General features: G+C 37.6%; 1 long non-coding RNA gene across 4 annotated transcripts; it reads right to left on the bottom strand.

Annotated features, from left to right (window-relative positions):
* Window positions 1–15,992: 15,992 nt before the first annotated feature.
* Window positions 15,993–22,364, bottom strand: LOC135758186 (uncharacterized). Of its 4 annotated transcripts, none has more exons than XR_010536486.2 (5): window positions 21,443–22,364; window positions 21,267–21,362; window positions 20,275–20,361; window positions 20,133–20,192; window positions 15,993–17,088 (listed from the first exon to the last, which is right to left on the bottom strand). It is a non-coding gene; the product is annotated as an uncharacterized lncRNA (long non-coding RNA). The 4 variants fall into 4 exon arrangements; XR_012335035.1 differs by having other exon boundaries at window positions 21,871–22,364; XR_010536484.2 differs by having other exon boundaries at window positions 21,267–22,364.
* Between the last annotated feature and the right edge of the window lie 368 nt (window positions 22,365–22,732).

The raw sequence follows: 22,732 nt of genomic DNA, 5'->3' as shown, positions 1-22,732 counted from the left end.
ACGTCAAATATAACCGCAGCAATGTGTTCTTAATATAACAAAGTAAGTGTTTTGGTTAATGCCATTAATGTTTATTTTTTAATCATTGTATACCTAGTCAACTAAATAAATATAAAATGGTAAAGATGAATGCACATTTATACATTGATTTAATAGATTTATAGCATTTTGAAATAAAAAACTGTCATGGATTTATTGCATTTTGTGGAAAAAATAATTAGTTTTTATAATAAATGTTTGAAAATCAAGTTATGGATTTGAATTTCTTATGTTTTTATAACCTAAAGATGCTATGTGAAAGTTTGTAACAGAAAATAGTGGTTTTCATCTTGTCACTTTCTTGGTATAGAAAACACGTTTTTACCGAAATTTGTCAAAATGGATTTATTGCGTTTTGGAACCAAACTCTTCATATATATATATATATATATATATATATATATATATATATATATATATATAGTATAATCATTTGACATGTCTGTTGCATTTTGTTAAGGTGTTTAAAATAATTTGACAGAGTATTAACACTTAATGACATTTAAATGACAGTTTAATGTAATGTTACCCCATAAAGCTACGCAGTTTCTTCAGTTTGATAATTATTCTGCTTGTTAAGCATATTTCACAGTATAAGTGGCAAAGCCATGTTAAATAGTCTACGCAGTGACGTCATTAGAACGTGTGTGCCTGCGTGCACTGTATTGTTTTTGAGCATGCGCAGAAAAATCTCTGTTGTCAGTTGTTCCAGAGAAAAGAGACGATGGTGGTCTATCTTATTTTTCTCCTGTAAATAAGTTAATCACTTTGGTTAATGCCCCAGTTCTCAGATACTTTGATGTTAACAAGGAAGTGACTCTTTCTGTTGATGCCAGTTCGGAGGGTCTGGGAGCTGTTATCCTGCAGGAAGAACATCCTGTTGCATATGGTTCGAGATCACTGACTGATTGCCAGAAAAGGTATGCTCAGATAGAAAAGGAGCTTTTAGCCATTGTGTATGGATGTGAAAAATTCAGCCAATACCTTTATGGGAAGACAGTAAGAGTACAGTCAGACCACAAGCCACTGGAGACTGTATTCAAAAAGCCTCTTCAGAAAGCCCCACCACGTCTGCAGAGGATGTTGATGAAACTCCAGCCATATGACCTGCAGGTAATCTACAAACCTGGAAAGGAGCTAAAAATAGCAGATACGCTTAGCAGAGCCCACCTGGAGGAAGAAAGAGAACAACTATTGGACAGAGACTTGGAAGTACATCAATTGTCAGAAAGTCTGCCTATCTCAGAAGAGAAATTGACAGCTGTCAAGCAAGCTACAGTAGCAGATAAAGAACTGCAGATGGTTTTGGCAGTAGTCAAAACAGGATGGCCTAAACAAATAAGAAGTGTGCCGCCTGCAATACGGAAGTACTGGACCTTCAAGGAAGAACTGACAACCTCAGAAGGACTGTTGTTCAAAAATACGAGACTCGTAGTGCCGCAAAGCATGCAAGCAGAAATGCTGGAGAAAATTCATGAAGCTCATTTGGGAGTGGTAAAGTGCAAAGAGCGAGCGAGAGATGTACTGTTCTGGCTGGGAATGGGAAAACAAATTGAAGATTTAGTTTTAAGGTGTGCTGTGTGCAATACTTTCAGAAGGAACAATACAAAAGAACCTCTCATCAGTCATGATTTACCAGACAGAGCGTGGGCAAAGGTGGGAGTTGATCTTTTTCATTTTAACCAAGCAGACTATCTGCTTTGTGTGGACTACTTCTCGAAATTTCCTGAAATTGCAAAATTGACACAGACAACAAGCCAACATGTGATAACAGCATTGAAGTCAATTTTCGCAAGACATGGAATTCCGGATGAAGTCTTCTCGGATAACGGGCCACAGTTTGTGAGTGCGCAATTTAGAAACTTCAGGGATAAATGGGAGTTTAAACACTCAACTTCGAGCCCCAGATATCCTCAGTCGAATGGTCAGAGTGAAAGAGCTATACAGACCATTAAGAATCTACTCAAAAAAGCACAAGAAAGTCATGGAGACCCATACATTGCTCTTCTTGAGTACCGCAATACGCCACTAGGAGAAGTAAAGTTATCTCCTGCACAACTGCTCATGGGCCGCAGACTGAAAGCCAGATTGCCCACTACAAGTAAGTTGTTACAACCACAGCTTTACAAAGGAGTTCAGAAAAGCCTAAAAGACAGACAGCTAAAGCAGAAGCTCTACTATGATCAAAGAGCGAGAGACCTACCTGCTCTGAAGGAAGGAGAAATGGTGAGATTGAGAGCAGAAAGTCAATGGAAGCCAGCTGTCGTGGTGGAAAAACATGAAAAGCCAAGGTCATACCTGGTTCAAACGCAGGATGGTGAACTTTACAGAAGAAATTTGGAAACACCTGCTCAAGACGAAAGAAACAGGTTTCCAGAATCCACATATTCAGGATGCGTTGGATCCAGTGTTTAATGATTGTGTCCCAGATGAAGTGGCAGAAATGCCAGCGTCACTTCCTGTAGCTAAACCTGCACTGTTGTCTTCAAGACCTGAAGTTGTTTCAAAAGAGGCTCTAAAAGTGACACGTTCTGGCAGAGTGGTTAGGCCACCAAAGCGTTATTCTTGCTAAAGTTCATAGGACTTTAAATGTAGTTAAGTAAATGTTTGAGAGTTTAATGTCTGTCATTATAGTTGGTGACACTGAGTTCAAAGTGTTAAGTAAGTCGCAAAACCAAATATATGTAAAAAAAATTTGTTGCTTTGTTCTATAAAAAAAAAAAAGGAAGATGTGATGTATGCTGGTTCTTACCACTAGGTGGTGCCCTGTATTCATGTAACCTGTGTAACCAGAGATTCAGAATAAGAAACACGTGAGAGTGAACAGTTCTTGGTGTCGTGTCTTTATTAAATATCTTGGTACTCCAAAACTAGTAAGCCTCAACAGCTAACAGAGTTACTAAAGATATCACATACCCCAGATACAGCTATGACAAGGATTGCAAACACTGACTTTCTACCACCACCTATACATCTTGAGAACAGATTTGAAGTATTAATGAATATGAGTGAGGAATCCCCAAATGTGATAAATGTGACTGAACACCGATCAAATCAGCCAGCAGCTAACACTGATGCTAACCGCCGCTCAAGATCGAGCAGACAGCGGCACTCAGCGCAGAGCGCATCCGAGCCCAGAACTCTGATATTGGGTGACTCAATTATCAGAAACTTTAGCAACAGGGACTCAACTACATGCTGCCTTCCACAAGCAACCGTTTCTGATGTAAACAGGGAACTTCAGAACATTCTGATGAAACATAAGACTGTAAATCGAATTGTCATTCATGTGGGGAAGAATGATATTCACAAAGAGCAATCTGAACTCCTTAATAGGGATTTCAACAAACTTTTTGAAACACTCAGAACAGTGAAAGTTCAGCCGTTCATGAGTGGACCACTTCCTGCAAGAGGAACAAATAGGTTTTCACGTTTGCTTGGACTCAATACATGGCTGCAAAAAACCTGCAACATTAAGGGACTGAACTTTATCAACAACTTCCATCTTTTCTGGAGTCAGAGACAACTATTTAAACAGGATGGCATCCACCCAAACAGACTGGGTGCAAGAGTGCTAAAGGACAATATCTATTTCTCCATTCATCATCCTTCAGCAGTGTGTGCCAATCCACTCAACCTGAACGGCACACACACACCTGGACAGAGTATGAATGACCACAGGACTTCTCTCCAGCACCTGAATGGACATGACGTTGACATATCTCACAAGGACAGAGATATCACCACGCAGCCACAACAACCACTGCTCATGGACACAATCTCAGCTGAGTCCTGCCCACAGAGCTCACCACAGTCAGACTGTGTCAGATTAGAACGGCTCCAAGATTCAGCACCCAAGGACGACTTTCTGGAAAACAGCCAGGGAAACCAGGACAACATATCACAGCCTCCGGTCACATCAGAACAACAGGACTCCTCACTAGATATGTCATTCCTCTCTCCAGCATCCCCGCTTTTGACCTTCTCTGGAAAAATGGAGGAACTGGTTTATGCTGGAACTAAACTATCCCACTCTATTGCTGCAAGCCCCCAGATTTCAACCAGAAAACGGCAAGCCCCAAAACCACCAAAGCCAGTGGGCCCAGTTCCCCCTCCTCGCCCTGTGAGAGCTCTTTGGTCTCAGACACAACCCCAAGGCACACACCCTCCTCCATCTGCTGTAGGTGAACCTAAAACAACTGATAACGGCTCTCAGTGATGTGTGTCGAGTTTCTGCTATGAAAATACTAATACTTTTATCAAATTTTTACGAAAGCAGGAACTCAGTGTGCCTATATCTTTCTCTATTTCTGTTTTAGTACATGATAGAAAGTGTAAGGCTAGATCAAATCGTGTGGCAAATCAATCTAATCTGCTGCCTGTGACTTGTCAAACTAAGATCTCTGTTAGGGAAAAAATTAGTACTGTTAAGTTAGCACTTTTAAACATCTGTTCGCTTAAAAATAAATCACTTCTAGTCAGCGACTTAATAGCCACAAACAACCTGGATTTTATGTTTTTAAATGAAACATGGCTAGAAGAAAGCTACAGTGCAACAGTCCTTAATGAGACAGCCCCTCCTAACTTTACTTTTATGAGTGTCTGCAGAACTGCTAGGAGAGGTGGAGGTGTAGCTGCTCTTTTTAAAGATGTCTATCAATGTAAGCAAGTGTCATTTGGGAATTACCTGTCTTTTGAACATCTAGGTATTGTGTTGAAAGGTACCCCACGCATTCTACTGATCATTATTTACAGGCCCCCAAAATGCTCCCCAGCATTTGTTGAGGACTTTACAGAACTGTTATCAATGATTTCCTCAGAGTTTGACTGTTTTGCTATTGCTGGAGATTTTAACATTCACATAGATAAGCCAGAAAGCAGTATGACAAAAGATGTCACAGCTGTTTTAAATACTTTTGATCTGACTCAACATGTACATGGACCCACACACAATCGTGGACACACTCTAGATTTAATTATCAGCAAGGGTGTAAACATTTCATCAATTGTTATTAAGGATGTAGCACTGTCTGATCATTTCTGTATTTTCTTTGATATACTAATCTCTCCTACTATTGAAACTAAATCTGTGTCTGTCAAAAAGAGATCCTTAAATGAGAACACCAGTGTGCTAAGTCACATTCCAAGCGAAATGCTCTCAGACAGCAAATGCACTGAGTTTGCTAACTTCTTCTCTGAGAAAATCAATAATATCAGAAAGGTGATCAGCACATCCTTGAGCTGCGCCGGGGTCAGACAAATCAGACCACAACATCAGAAAGTTACAATGTCTGATTTCGAAGCAGTTGATGGTAAAATTTTGGAAGAAACAGTACAGCATCTTAAAACATCAACCTGCGCCCTTGACACACTCCCAACATCTTTTTTCAAAAGTGTCTTTAACTGTTTAGAAGCAGATCTCCTAGAAGTGGTAAATTCATCACTTAACTCTGGGACTTTTCCAAAGTCCCTAAAAACTGCAGTTGTTAAGCCCCTCCTAAAAAAGAGCAACCTAGATAACACTGTATTGAGCAACTACAGACCAATCTCAAATCTTCCTTTCATAGGCAAGATCATTGAAAAAGTTGTTTTCAATCAGCTAAACAAATTCTTAATTTCTAATGGTTACTTTGACATTTTTCAATCTGGTTTCCGACCACACCACAGTACAGAGACAGCGCTCATAAAGATAATAAATGATATTCGCCTCAATACAGACACAGGCAAACTATCAGTGCTGGTGCTACTCGACCTCAGTGCTGCTTTTGACACCGTCGATCACAACATACTTTTTGACAGGCTGGAAAACTGGGTCGGGCTTTCTGGGGTGGTCCTGAAATGGTTCAAGTCATACTTAGAAGGGAGAGGTTATTATGTAAGTATAGGTGGCCATAAATCTGAGTGGACATCCATGACATGCGGAGTCCCGCAAGGCTCAATTCTAGCGCCACTCCTGTTCAACCTGTATATGCTCCCACTAAGCCAAATAATGAGAGAGAACCAAATTGCCTATCACAGTTATGCAGATGACACTCAGATCTACTTAGCTCTATCCCCTAACGACTACAGCCCCATTGACTCCCTGTGCAAATGCATTGATGAAGTTAACAGTTGGATGTGCCAAAACTTTCTTCAGTTAAACAAAGAGAAAACTGAAGTAATTGCGTTTGGAAACAAAGATGAAGTCCTCAAGGTGAATGCATACCTTGACGCTAGGGGTCAAACAACTAAAAATCAAGTCAGGAATCTTGGTGTGATTCTGGAGTCTGACCTTAGTTTCAGTAGTCATGTCAAAGCAATAACTAAATCAGCATACTATCATCTCAAAAATATCGCAAGAATTAGATGCTTTGTTTCCAGACAAGACTTAGAGAAACTTGTGCATGCTTTCATCACCAGCAGGGTGGATTATTGTAATGGCCTCCTCACTGGCCTTCCCAAAAAGACCATAAGACAGCTCCAGCTCATTCAGAACGCTGCTGCCAGGATTCTGAGCAGAACCAGAAAATACGAACATATCACACCAGTCCTCAGGTCGCTACACTGGCTACCAGTTACATTTAGGATTGATTTTAAAGTATTATTAATGGTATATAAATCACTCAGTGGACTAGGACCTCAATACATTGCTGATATGCTCATTGAATATAAACCCAACAGATCACTCAGATCATTAGGATCACATCAGCTAGAAATACCAAGGGTTCACTCAAAGCAAGGAGAGTCAGCTTTTAGCTATTATGCCAGTCGCAGCTGGAACCAGCTTCCAGAAGAGATCAGATGTGCTCCAACAGTAGCCACATTCAAATCCAGACTCAAAACACATCTGTTTAGCTATGCATTTACTGAATGAGCACTATGCTGCGTCCGAACTGATTGCACTATATTTTATATGCACTATTTTAATTATTTTCTATTTCTCTTGTTTTTATTCTTATTTTTAACTGTTTTATACTTTTATTCCTGTTTTATTCTTTTTCATACATTTAAACAGTTTTTATCAGGGCCGTGCAGAGACCATTGGAGGGGCAGGTGCTCAAAGAATAAAAAGGGCACTTTGCTCGCTGACACGCAAGCACACAACTGAAACAAATAATAAAGTAATACAGAATAGAAAGACGATTTTAAGTCTAATGTTTTTGTTTGTTTTCCTTGCAAATAGAGTGAGACAGAAAAATCTATATATACAGAGTTTTATATCTATATATTTATGCATTTAGCAGCAGCTTTTATCCAAAACGACTTACAGTGCATTACATTTTGTGTTTGTGTGTGTCAACAGTATATGCAGTTAATATATTATTACGTTTACAGGCTTGTGTTTTTGTTGTCATATTTAAAATATAATTCTATTCTAATCCTGTTCGAAATTTGTATACAAAGAGAGTAGCCTACATATTTTAGCTTTTGAATCGTGTTTGTGTTGTGTTTTTGCACACTTTGATGCCTTGATGACAGGGAAATAAAATAATGACATTCATCTTTCCTTTCATTAATTTCATGAAGCCTCTAGTACTTTCTTTATTTTCAGGTAAACTAACTGGTTGCAAAGCTGGAGAGGTTTTGAATGAGTTAATAATTTAGCACAAGTATGGCTATATTACCCAACATCAGCTCACATTGTCTATTATCAAAGGCGAGTCCAGGAATCGTAAATTCAATATGATACAAAAATTGAGTGTTTTTTACCGTATTTATCGGATATGATTTCCCGAATATTTCTCGCGGTACTTTGATGTCATGTGCGTTTCGGTTCTTGCATTGCTGCGTGAAGTTGAGAGAACGTCCCTGCCTTTGCCTCATTCATTGTTTTTATATGGGAAGAATGTTTTATTTTCAGCGTGAGAACTGGCTGAAATGCGTGTGTCTCACGCCGAATGCATGAGACTTGAGAGCCCTGTTTGCATCTAACGTTCTAGAGATGTTAATACACATAGACAGCAATAAACAAAAGCTGTGCATGCTCTCCTCACGTCGTTCTTGTAAAATAATAATAATAAGTAAGGTTAACATTAAGCATACCGCTTAGGTTCAATGCCGGCTGGAGGGGGATCCTCCCTGTTCTGCGCACCGTGTCGTGCATGTGTGGGCGCGCCGCTAGCGCTGTGAACTAGTGATCGTCCCTAAAGAGATTGTCCAATGAAAGGTCAATACGTCATCATGTGACTAATTTTATCTACGGCTAAATTATTTTTATTAATTTTACTAATAGTTAGATTGGGCAGGCCTTCACAAAAGGGCATTTAATTTAAAAAAAAATGCCTTGACAAAAAGGGCACTTTGGTCATTCAGGGGTAAAGGGGCAGGTGCTTGGGCACCCGCCGCCCCCCCCCTCTGCACGTGCCTGGTTTTTATTAAAATCACATTTATTTTCTTTTAATTGATATTTTAAATTCATGTATCTTTGATTTTTGTTTTCTCATTTCTATGTAAAGCACTTTGAATGACCTTTGTGTATGAAATGTGCTATACAAATAAACTTGCCTTGCCTTGTCTTGGTAACTGTGACACGCGAGACTGCTGCAGAGATGTCTAACGCTACACTGCTACGTAATGTTTATGACATATTTATGACAAGTTATGATATATTGGTTTATGTCAAGTTATCATAACAAAGACATTTCAACCAATGTCACCCTTGCATTAAAAATGACATAATCCAACCAATGACACTTAATGACAGTTTCAATAAATGTGCATCAAATCTCCTTCATATTCATGACACGTGTCGTGTCATATTATGAAGGTGTCATGTCAGTCTTATGAACACCCCTTCAAGAAAAGTGTTTCCGGATCTCTTGACACAAATGCAATATAATATAGATATCTATATTATCAGTGGTGTACACACAAATATATATATTCCCATAAACTTTTTATTTGTGTTCAGTCGAAAAAAATACAATGAAGAATTTTCCCTGTGTTTGCCTTCTATACTTGGCCTGCGGCCTCGTGCCTCACCTAATCACAGCTGTGCTGATATAGAGCCATATCATTCTCCTACTCCAGAGATATTGCTTTATGTGTGAAACAATGTTCATAGTGCTGATTCTGGATTTCAAGCTTAAACAAAACAGAAAGCTTTCCATTCTTTCTTTACATTCATGCATTTGGCAAACACTTACAGTGCATTCAATTTAATACTCTATACATTCTATACATTTCACAGTAGCAGTACTATGTGTGTTCTCTGTTAATCAAAGCCATGACCTTTCACTATATCAATCGAGCTACAGGAACACTGTTGACTTAGATGTAAGCTTTTTAATATACAGTATGAATATATTGCTGTATAGCATGCCTTTAATGGGAATATATGAAGAAAATGTGCCAATCACTGTTTTCTTTTTTTATCTGTTTATTTTTTTAATTTTTTGCTTCATAATGTAATAGGTCCTTGGGGTATAATATTGTACTCCAAAATATTTCAATTTGTTGTATACCCATCATTTACAAGAACCTTTGAGGGTACCACCCCAGTGACAGAAAAGGTACAGTTTTGCAGCTTTATTTCTAATAGTGTAGGTACTCTTCAGGGAAATCAACACTGCTTACAGCATTCGCTACAGTGTAATCCGTCATCAAATGCGTTGCCAAATATGAACCCCCACACCGTAATTTTTGTTTAGTTGAACCTCCCGCTGGAATTCCTCTTTGGGTTGCCAGGCTGTCTTTGATAATTAGGTTATCTGTCTTAAAAGCATTGAAGAAAAGGCTTCCTCTGAGCTTGGAAACAGTAACTAATAATGTAATCACTTGCCATGAAAGAAATATCCCATCTCTTTTGCTCAATACCTCTGCTTCTTTCTGACACCCGGAGGGAATTAATGGGCTTGAAGTCGCACCACCCTGCCAAGAGATTGCCTGTTAGCTTTGCTGTATTCATCTTATTCATCTTTACATTTCCTCACAGTATTTCTCTGGGGCTTGTATACACTTTCATGACATGAGCTTTCTCACAGGATTTTTTTGGTTTGTCAAATCTTTTCATGAAAGTTTTTTGTTCAGTTATAATATCCTTGAGATTCTGACAGCCATTAAACATGTGAGAAATGCAAAACACTTAAATATTCTTATACCTTAATGGTTTTTGTATTTATATATTCGAACAATTTGAATTGAAATTTTCATTTGAATCAAAATTAGACTCTTTTAGATCATGTAGGGGTTAGCGGGGCACAAATTATCACAGGATTAATTGTAACACAGCTATTTTACATATTTACACAGATCCAGTTTTTTCCTAGATGATGTCAGATGATGATGATCTCCTGTGAATTTGTGAAAAGTTTTGATGTGTTTTCAATAAGATATGGGACAAAGTAAATTTATTCAGTGTGTGATCACAACATCCCTACAATGACAAAAATTCCCTATTAAACCAGAACAGTCTCTTTGATTATTTATGGATGATGGTGAGGGCTTACTGTATTGCTACATATCATTAGACATGCTGTTTTGATTCTCTTGTTCATGTGATGTCACACTGGTAAAGTCCCGCCCACATCTACAGACTGACCAGGTAACTTTACCCAAAAGCTTTTCTAAATGTGTTTTTGTTAGCACGTTGTAGCAATAATGTGGCTAAAGATACTATTGTCTCAGACTTTTTTGGAGGAAAATTGAATGCGGCCTCATGAAATGCAGGCCAGCTCACGTGAAATCTTTGTACAACTGTGGCCCTGTCCCAAATGGCACACTCCAGACTTTTGGACCTCCTCAGAGTCCACAGTTTGATGACACCATGTAGACACCATGCAGAACCATGACAGACCCATGTTTTGTGTGGGTTCACGTGGTCTTAGTATTGGTTTACTGGACCACGTGTTCCCTGTGTCTTGTCTCTTTTACCCCGCTCCCTTGTCATCCTCCTCTTTATTGTTTGATTTATATCACCTGTTCCCCTCCTGATTTGTTACCCTATTTAATCCTCTTGTATTCATTGTCCTGTGCTTGTGCATTGTTTCCAAGTCCTTGTGAGTACTCTGTTAAAAAGTCAAGTCTAGTCTTGTGTTTATATAGTGTTTTGTCTTGTTTATTGTTAAGTGTATCCAGTTTAGTGTCACAGTTTAGTCCAGTCTCCTGTCTAGTTTAGTGTTCTTTAGTCTTCCTGTTTATATTGTTTTGCCCCCTCGTGGGTTTTGCTTTCTGTTTTTTGTCATAATAAAAGTCTTTAGTGTTCATCTCTGTCTGCACTTGGGTTCATCCTTCACACCATCATAACACCAAGAGGGTGAACCAAAGTTGTATTTTGGATAGACTCAAGTGTCACACTGTAAATAGGAAGAGAAATTGCCCATCAGTGTGAACTCCTACCTTCCATCGTCTGATTGGTCTGATTTCTCTTTGGCAAGGACTTCTGGCTTGGTAGAGTGCGGGAAACGTAGCGCTTCTGCCATTTCTTCAGCATTCTTCGTGATTTGTTTGTCCACATATGTTTGTCTGTCTTACACATATATATATATATGGGTTGTCATTTATTTAAAATGTTACTTCTTGTCCGTGTTTCTTACGGGCATGGGTGAGCATTAGCTTTGTTTGGGAGTGAAGCACGTCGGTCAGCTTTTGAGAGGGTTGACTGTTAACAGGGTGACTGCTGGTGAGGCTGTTGTTGCTTTGTTAATAGATTTGCACCCCACGGCTCTGGTCGTGTGTTGTTGAGGCAATGTGGGGCTAGTGGCTGTGGTGGGTTTGTTCTGCTTCGACTGGCTGTACTGTTTATTTTATAGATCTGCACTGAGACCACGCAGGGTTTGCGGTCTTGGGGCTCTCAGTTAGATGCCCTTGCTACTGTTTGTAGTCATTGTTATTGCAAAAAAGACACACAGGCATCTCCTTCCCCACATATATTTTAAGAGCGAACATTAAGCATTCAATGTATAACAAATGCTGACACGTGGATACATGAGAAATAAAGCTTAGTTCACAGCCTCATTATCGGAGTTTGTCATCTTCCTAAACAGAAATGTAGTTTTTCAGCTATTTATTTGGGTTTTATCCCTCTGCCCTCACTCCATGGGCGAGGCTAGCCCCTTTTTAGGGGTGCTTCAGCACCCCTAAAAAGGATCTCAGCACCCCTAAAACTTGGGGCAAGAAATTTAATTATTCTAAAATGTTCGTTCGTCTTTGACAAGGTTAAATAATGTCCAAAACATACTCCGTAGTTTGTGGTTTAAAATGTATAATAAGGTAGAAAATGAAAACCTCCGCCCTTAGCAAATGGTGTCATCCTCTTCTACTTCTCTGTACCTGCATCGCCCCGTCCGTCATTCAGCGCGAAACACACGCAGAGATAGAATCAGTTAAAAGTGTTGTGATGCAACTTTTTTGTTCAAATCTTACAAAATGTTTACGTTATGTTTATAATGAGCGAGTACATCACGAATCAATCTTTCAAGCCGTGTTTTTGTCTTATACTGAATCACCATGGTACACGTATAATAAGTATTTATTTTCGGATTATTTTAGTCCGGCGGGTACACTACCCGCGCGCTGCGGAGTAGTACAGTACCTGGGTGACTCGTCCATAGACTTAAACAGAGAGAAGTAGCGCCGGTTACAATGTTTTTCCGCAAGACGCATGCAGTTTTGTGCGTCTCAGTGGGAAAGTTGCATACGTGTGTCTCCGTTGTTAAAGTTTATTATATGATTTATCGTTAATTTGAGACTCATTTTAACAATCGGGAGTTATGTAAACATGACATCACTTGCGTCTTTTCTGGTCAGTCGTCATGAAAACATGGCGTTTGGAACAGAGTGAAAACAAACTACATATCACTGTATACCACCAGTACCGGTAAGTTATGTGTCAAATCACTAACTGTCTGACTATCAAACTAGACAATAAATAGTTTTTAGTTTGTCACATGTAGACTAATATGAAGGGGAAAACGTTTTTAACCCTTAGTGCAGGAGTCACAAGTGTTTTGTTTTAGACATATAATGGTTCAATTAAAGGACTGTTAAAGGAAAAGCTGCAAATTAACAAACTATTAATAAACCTACCATATGTTGTAGGCATAAAAGTTATAAATTAGGAGATTTGACATTTTGATAAAGGCTTAAAACGATACACTGTATATTCACATAAAACCATACCCACACTGCTGCTGTAGCCCACCTTTTGTCCTGAGACTTTAATATGGCATTAATGGCAAAAATGTGCTAGCTCACCATTAATTAGAAATAAAAAGGTTGGCAAAACAATGCATCTGAAAACTCATCAGATTGATGCTTTAAAATATGTTATTTTAAAAATAATTCTAAGGGGGACATGCTCCCGGACCCTAGAGGGGTAATATTCTTCTCATCTTTTTCACCCCTGACCCATTTTCATGCCTGAAAGGTCTCCAAAAAAATCTTTATTTTGGAGTTAGTAGAACCAATGTTAAAATGATAGCTATTTAACAATAGACATATTATTGGTTTCTGTAGGAAAAAAGAGCGGGTGGTGGCAGTGGAGCTCATTGGGTGCTCAGCACCCCTAAAGCTCTAACCCTAGAATCGCCTCTGCCTCACTCCATTACGTACAGGAATAAATATGATTTATATTTTATTCTGGGAGAGGTCATAAACAGTTAGTTCTTGAGAGGGCTTTGTGAGGCTGCAGCTTTGCGCGCTTTGCTCTAAACACGAGAGGAGTGATTATGGAACAAAAAATCTATACAGATCTGAGAAATGTAATTATTGCTTATGAGGACCCCCTTGTTCTGTTTATTTACTAGGTAACTCTTATATTTGCAGGCTGTAAACTAAAGTGGTGCTTTGTTCACCTCTTGATATAAATTTTATAGGGTAAATACCATAAACATACAGAATATTGTTTTTTTATTTTAAAACAACTTATTTCAAAACCTCTTTACAACACTATAATTAAGCCAACAATAAATTTTTATTAACCCAAAACTTTTATTTCAAATAAAAATTCATGACAATTTTTTGTTGTTTTTGCGGCTTGGCTTCCTCTGTTGGTGTTCTTGTCCACTCGGATGATGAGTTGATGTCGTCTCACAAATGCTGTTCTGCATTACATATAAAAAACATAAATGAAAGCCTTCAGTAAATGTTTCTTCACTGTGCCTTGACAGAAACTGAGTTTTCTGAGCCAGTTATTAACTTTAGGCTAACTTATGTGCTAGCTAACTGCTACCGTTAGCTGGCAACGTTCTTGAAAAAACATTGTTTGAAATGCGTTATTAATAAAACCAGTCACCTTATCCAGCATGCGGATCCTGCTCAAATCACTCGCAGCCGTACCCCACAGTGTAAAACGTTTTTAAAACCTCTTAAAGAAATTTCACCTCAGGATCGCGTTCCAGCAAACCTCCTGCAGACGGCCGCGCGCTCTACACCTGTGCAGTAGCCTACGCATGTAGTCGTCTTTTGCTTTAGCGGGAGCTGATATCTGCTGTTGTTTCATTCTGGTTTGCCATTGCATAAATTATTTGGCTAAAATACTTGTGTTTACACATGTTGCAAAGTTTTATACTACCAATGATAACACCTATTAAAAATAAACAAATAGCGTGCTGCTTTGTGGTCATTATTGTGTCATTTGAAATAAAAGAGTTTCAAAGTCAAGCATATCCAGTTGCAAAGCACCACTTCAAATATGTCCGCAAATGTTAGAGTTACCTGGTAAATAGGGAATAAGTTGCTATTTTTAGGGTACTTGCCTTAAAAAAAGATAGCCACATTAAATCAGCTGGACTTTCGTGATTAAAAGCAAGTAATATAGGCTACTAAAATAAAAGTGATGTGCTGTTGTCTTTATTTGCCGATGTGGCTTGTAGACATCGACTGTATACAACAGGGGTTCTCAAAGTTTACACTCAAAGGTCCAAATCTGAATTCCCATAATTTTCATAGGTCCGGAAAAACTTTATGTAAATCATTGGTTTATATAACAAATCAACACAAATAGTTTGGGAAAAACATAAGTGTATTTTGCATTTAAAGTAAATTTAAATAAAATAAAATAAACACAAGAAATATGCCAAAAGTAACCAGGTGCAAAATACAGAGCAACCTAATTAGAGAAATGGCACAGTTTGTTCTCCATCATATATGCATAAACCATGGCAAAAAAGTGTGGTTGGTAGGCAGAAACACTGACCAAAATTAGGGGTGCACCTATAAATTGGCTGATGATGCTTGCTATGCTTCTCAATAAATTACGGTGAAATGCCGCTACATCCAAAAGCCAGGGGGCGCTCTCATGCAGAAATGCAATATGCGCTGCAGACGAAGAACCAGACACACGGAGCTCCAGGAAATGGCTTAAGGATATATTTATATTACTGTTCTTCAAACCTTTTCAGGTATTTTCATGATAATAAAGAATATGTATAAGATTATGTTTGACGAGTGTTACTTTTTTAAATGCATGTTTTAAACGACTCAAACCAACAGTGATTGGTAAGGACTGATCAAAAGCCATAGTACATGAAGTAGCTGTGCATAATATCTGGGTGTGATGGCTACAGCGTCACACAGGAAATTTTAAAAATAACTTGTTTTATTTTCGGACCAGGAATACTCTTAAATCTAAAAAGAAAAAAAAAACTAAACGAATGGTTTACAAGTTTAATATGCATTTGTAAAATAGCAAATGCACACATTTAATCAATCACATAGAAATTAATGCACTTGTAATATGAAGTGGACGCGGGTCCGGATCAAGTTGCCGTCGGGTCCAGATCCAGACCGGAGTCCGGACTTTGAGAACCCCTGGTATACAACATTCAGTAGTCAAAATGAAAAATTCACAAGAAAATCATAAAAAATGAATACATAATTTCCCCATAGACTTGACTAAGTCATACATACCACGTAATATTACAATAGGTACCCTGTAGTTATAAAATACTTAGCGTATAAATAATTAATAATTCTTCATATTCTTACCCCCTTATTACCCCAAACTTAAAATATTATTCCCTTATACCTACACTCTAAAAAACGTTGGGTTAAAATTAACCCAACTTGGGTTGTTTTGCAACCCAACATTGGGTTAAATATGGACCAACCCAACACTGGGTTATTTTAACCCAACAAGTTGGGTTGTACAATCAACCCAACCAGTTGGGTTGATTTTTTAACCCATCTGTTGGGTAGAAATAACTTTTTGTTGGGTTGAAACAACCCAACGTTTGGTTAATGTGTTTAAAGCTGAAATTTTGTGGTTTAAATTGCTTTCATACCTTTCATTGTGGTGTCTATAAATAACAAAGCATAGATTTAATTGAAAAAGCATATTTATTGCACATGAACAATAAAAGAGTACATAGCCCTACACAAACAATCAACTTTCTAATAAAAAAAATATATTAGTATTATATCTCACAATCTAAAATGACAGATACCCGGTTAACATTACAATTACATCAAGTAAAAAGTTGTACAAGTAAGGGATAATGTATTGGCAGCATGTCATCACAGAAAAAAGCCCCAACAGTTTCTTCAGGACAAATGTCACAAACACATTGGTTTATTCATTTGTAAATTTAATGTCGGATATGTAATTAATAGACATTGATATTTAATTTTTGTGTAATAAAAAACTGTACCTGTCAAAATGATTTGCAGCATTAGAGTTTTTAGTTTTGAGCAGTAGTAGAATGTCTCAACTGGCCAATCAGAATCTAGCATTTTAGAGAACCGTGTAATAAGAAATGGTTAATGTAACACATAAGATCAACACTAAGTTGCACAAACAGTCAATATATGATCAACATGAGTTATCACCCTAGCATGACAAATAACTACACAGACTTCTTATAGAAAGGGATTCCGTTCTTGGGAGTTTGTAAACAACAGTCTTCAAAAACACCCACACTGATGTGCACTGCTTAGTAAAATTAATGTCCAAAACATAAAAAAAGTTTAAAACATGTCAACATCACCAAAGAGGGTGTATTGCTGGAGTGACTGTCTGTCAAAAACAACGAAGGCTTGATGGCAGAGATCGTCATCTTCCAATCCAAGGACAAATGGGAATGGTTTTGTCACCTCAGCCTCTCAGAAGAATGCAACCATGTTGGTCCCAACCTGTTGAAAACAGACAAAACACTTGTTAGAATGCAGGCAAAGACTCTAAATGCATGATGCAGCATTATTATACAAAACCAAACAATTCATATTTCATACACACAAATGTAGTATGTAGTTTAATTGTAATGAAATGTATAAATTTCTGTTTTATTTCAATAACCTTACAATATACTCTTTGTTCATGCCAATAACTCAGATTCACAGTAATTTCAGATTCTGCCACGTCACTTTACCTGGCAGTAAGCCCGATTTTTTAGATTTTGCAACAACCTGCATACTTGCCCTTATTACTTAATATAGCCAACACTTTATTAGCATATATTATGTAATGAATACAGGGCTGGACATTAAAGGAATAGTCTATTCATTTTCAATATTAAACTATGTTATTACCTTAACTAAGAAAAGTTGATACATCCCTCTATCATCTGTGTGCATGCACATAAGCGCTGGAGCGCGCTGCGACACTTCGATGGCATTTAGCTTAGCCCCATTCATTCAATGGTACCACTCATAGATAAAGTTAGAAGTGACCAAACACATCAACGTTTTTCCTATTTAAGATGAGTAGCTATACGAGCAAGTTTGGTGGTACAAAATAAAACGTAGCGCTTTTCTAAGCGGATTTAAAAGAGGAACTATATTCAGTGTTTCCGCTATATACATTCAATCGTGGCGGCCCGCCACTCCTAAAACATCCCCGCCACGCCTGCGGTTGTGGATAGAAGGGATACAGCAAACGAAATCTCGTTGGATGAGCACAGTTTTATCCTAATCCTTTAACCAAACCCAACTCTAAACACAAAATTTCACACGATTGTAGGATGTATTTGTATCTAATTTAGCCAGAACCGCTGTTTTCATCCTAATAATCCTACCTCCAAATCTAATCCTTAACTTTTCGGCATTTGCTGTATCCCTTCTAGACAAAACCCACAGCGGAAGCTCGCAAAAAAGCTACCGAAATGTCCGCTCTGCGGACTGGCTGTCTAGAAATAAATTCCTTTCTGGATTTGCGTTGTTCACTCATTTATAAATAAATCTCCTAAAATATCATAATTTCCTCCATGGGTTTAGTTTCATGCACAACTAGATTTAAATCAACAGAGGATTATTAAGCTACGTTTCTGTTTTGAGAAATAATAATAAAGTAAATAAGCCTATACGAAATATGTTGCACTTAAATAATTATTAAATTGACAAAACGAATAAAAAAGTATTTGAGTTTCTGTTCTTTTTTTGTGACGCGCTCTAAAACCAAACCAGCAGAAAGCACGTCATGTTTTTAATGATTATAAATAAGCACAAGGTTTTCTTCTTATTGTGAGTTTACACAAATAAAAATACATCATTTGAAGTTTCGAATGTTGTTTTACTTTTATCTTTATGACTATGAATTTAGGGTAATTTAAGCTGCAAGGTCATCACGCATATGATGTTCACCGGCGCATATCTACACCAACACAGCGCAGGGCTGCGAGAAAAGACATTATTAAACTTTTGATTTAACATATTACGAGTTTTTTGGACATTCATTTGGAATCACTGTACTCATATTATCAACTTATCTGGCCATTAGTTATTCAGTATAGGCTATAAGCGCAGCGCGCTGCTGACCGCTCAGCTGTCAGTCAATCGTCTGTGCTTTAGATCGACACTCAGAAAGTTTCACATTAAATTATAAGATATTTGTCCCAAAACAAAAGGCTAAATACTGAATACTACTTATATGCGACTGCAAGACATTAATAGTCGAATCTGTTTGTAAGGAAACTTACATTATTCCCGTGGAAGAGAAGAACGTTGGTAATAGAAACTTGAGGCAGACGGTGAGAGTTTTATCTGTTTTCAGACGAAACAGCAGGGTCGGGGTACCCGCGGGTGAACCGCACAATATATTTTATCTAACGGGTGTAATAGGCTATTCGCGTGTCATTTGTGTTGTAGATGCAGGTAGGGACTCAATAGACGAGTAAAATGTCTATTTGCGGTGTGACCGGCTCGGGGTCACAGTCTTTATGTCAAATAGTACGGGTGTGAAATAAAATTGCTGCTGATGTCGGATAACTGGTCGGTTGTTCTGTCAATCACAGCGGTGCGGATTATCAAACAGGACTGCATGACTTTGTAACAGCTCTGTACGCTAAACACGAGGACGAACTTGCAATGCAAACTACATTAAAACTACAATGAAATATCCTAACTACGTACGTAGCTGTGTAACGTTTTTTTAATAAAATACAATTTAGATCAAACATAGAAAAGCAATATGCTATAAATATAAGGAAAAGTAAATGACAGCCTGAAAATGATAAAAAAAATACATGTTAGTTTACTATAGCCTATATTCTACATAAATTTTTTTTTTACATTTATAATCATCATGGGCGCCCCCTGCCGCCACAGCTGAAAAAAATCCTAGAGGAAACACTGTATATTTTATGGCGTAATAGCACTTTTGGGAGTACTTCGACTCGCCTGAAAAGTCCGCTCCCCTTCTCCCTCTCATAATGGGAGAGGGAGGGTGTTACTGCGCCGAGTCGAAGTACTCCCAAAAGTGCTATTACGCCATAAAATATAGTTACTCTTTTAAATCCGCTTAGAAAAGTGCTACGTTTTATTTTGTACCACCAAACTTGCTCGTATAACTACTCGTCTTAAATAGGAAAAACGTTGATGTGTTTGGTCACTTCTAACTTTATCTCTAAATGGTACCATTGAATGAATGGGGCTAAGCTAAATGCTATCGAAGCGCTGCAGCGCGCTCCAGCGCTTACGTGCACGCACACAGATGATAGAGGGATGTATCAACAATTCTTAGTTAAGGTAATAACATATTTTAATATTGAAAATGAGTAGACTATTCCTTTAACGTTTGTCCCTAAAGTTAATGTTTTAGAGTTGCGAGTAAAAGAACATTTTTCTTGGCCAAGTTTTGACTCTATTCCTACTTGTAAACATGTCTTCTTGCTAGTTCACAAACAAAATATTAAATGTTTTAGGTTGCTTGCAAAGCAGTGTGCAATACTTCCATTACTTACATAAACTTAAGATTTTCTTCCCACTTTTGTAGACAGGAGTTGGAATATCATCATGGGGTTCTGTAAAGAAAAATGTTTAGGTTAAATTAGTAACTTTACTGTCATAATACTCAGCAAACAACAATTGTATTCCCAAGTGTACCTGTAGGTGATTTGTTGATGCTCCTGGTTCTTGGCAGGGAAGTTGCAGGATTCTGTCTGTAAAATGCAGTGCCCAAGTTTCAAATAGCTTTTCGGCATGGTCAGGGAATAACACAGATACCGATGAGATGGGCTTGACAATTGTATACAATTAAAGAGATAGTTGGGCCAAAAATTATATTAAACCCATGATTACTCACCTCCAAGCCATCCAAGATGCATACGTCCATCATTTTTCAGACTAACACATTTTCAGTTATTTTAGAAAATGTTTTAGATCTTTCAGTTAATCAAATGTAAAGTTATGGGATCCACTCCTTCAAGTCCAAAAATATTTGCATCCATCCTTCACAAAATAAATCCATATGGCTCCACGATAATAAACAAAGGCCTTCTAAGGGTAATCCGTGCAGTGTTGTTGTAGAATTATAACAAAAATAACTAGCTTCAGCTAATGGCGCCATCTTGGTCGCGTCCGCATTTAAGATGAGAGCTGTCCTGAATACAGAGGAGTCTAAGATGGCGGTATTACTTGAAGCTAATTATTTTTGTTTATAAAGTTTAAATATAGATATTTCTACAAAAAAACGGCACGGATTACCCTCAGAAGACCTTTGTTTATCATCGTGGAGCCATTTGGATTTCTTTTGTGAAGGATGGATGCACATTTTTTGGACGTGAAGGAGTGGACCCTGTAACATTACATTTGATTAACTGAAAGATCTAAGACATTTTCTAAAATATCTCAAAATGTGTTTGTCTAAAAAATTATGGACATATGCATCTCGAATGGCTTGGGGGTGAGTAAATCATGAGTTTAATATAACTTTTGGGTGAACTATTCCTTTAATCGTGCAACCTTACTACTTTTGAAAATGACATACTCACAGCAAAATAAGCAGGGATTCTTAATAAAGAAATGCTTTGATATGCCTCATTGTATTATAAACATATCACTTTAAATAATAAAAAACAAGTGCATTTTCATGTTACCTGTAAATAACTTTGTAAAAGCTGGTTTCAGAACCTCAAAGTGACATTGTTTTAGCTTCTCCAGGAAAAAAATATCCATCTTTTATCCATCAGGGTCTGAGGAAAAGAGCCAAAACTGTGATTTAAGTGGGCATCATCAAAAACATTTGAAAAAGATAAAAATGTCTGTAACTTACAGACCAAATGAGAGTTCACACCCTGTCTGTGAACTCAAGGCTAAAGTTTCATGATCTAAACATGATATTAAAAGCATCAGTTTGATTTCAACTTTTACAACAAACGATTATTTATTTAAAACGTACACGTTTCTTCCTCATATTAACGTTATCTGTTTTAAACTGAATTTCTAAACCATTAGAATACGTTACATTCTAACGTTTCTAAAATTATTAAAACAAGCCGTGTTTTAGACATATTTCATAAAACGTTTGATCAAACGAAATATTTAAATCATTTAAAAGCAAGCATATAGATTTACTGAGCATTACAGACTAGCCAACGGACGCTAATAAAACTTTTAATAAGAGTTATGTCTTGTAAACCATCATTTTGCATACTTTTGCATTCAGAAATAGTTTAAATGATTAAAAACAATGACACAAACCTTTTCCTTCAAATAAATCAAAGATAAGTCGATGAAAAACCGTTTATGAATCCTGAAGTGATGTTAAATTCCCGCGTCAGGTAGCGTGCTGTGGCAGGAGGAGTCTGACGTGTCTGTGTGGGGGAAGGGAGAAGTTCTCTCTGGGGAAGAACAACACTGACACCCGGTGGTCGCGCCGGTAACATTCCGACTTTTTGAAATTAAACTTTAAAATTGGCGTTCACTTTACAAACCGACTGCAAATTTGAACATTATACATATATATTCTCGCCTGAACTTATGTTTAAAATACATTTTGTGGACTAGAGAAAGTAATATTGAGAAACAGCTATATGTATCTATTAAGTTGGCTCTGCTTCAAAATTACCCAACATATAACCCAACAAGTTGGGTTACACAAAAACTACCCAACACTGATAAAACAACCCAACAAAATAACCCAACTGGCTCAACCCAGCAGTTGGGTTGAAAAAACAACCCAACGTTTTTTAGAGTGTACAAGTACGTACTGTAGAGCAGGGGTCCCCAACCTTTTTTTCACCACGGACCGGTTTCAGCTTTAAAAATAATTCGCGGACCGGGGGGTGAGTGCTGAAAATCCTCCTTTTCGAAATTTACTTTTTAAACGGAAGTAAAGATAACAACCATGCATTAGGAAAATGAATAATTGCTTTATTTAGGCTATAGTATATTTTCTATAGACGTGTAAAACCATATTTTGGCAGATTGTTTTTTACTTTCATTATTTTTACTAGTTTGCCTGCCCTTTTAGTCTTAATAATTAATGGAACCTAAACGAACTTGGCTTGCTGTTCTCGAAGGCAGCTCGAATCTTGGTCGGGCTCGAGACCCAATTCCAAGT

This window comes from Paramisgurnus dabryanus, chromosome 14, assembly GCF_030506205.2.
Source record: "Paramisgurnus dabryanus chromosome 14, PD_genome_1.1, whole genome shotgun sequence".
NCBI lineage: Eukaryota > Metazoa > Chordata > Actinopteri > Cypriniformes > Cobitidae > Paramisgurnus > Paramisgurnus dabryanus.
Note: the sequence above shows the minus strand (reverse complement) of the source record. Positions and strands in the feature narration are given on the sequence as shown.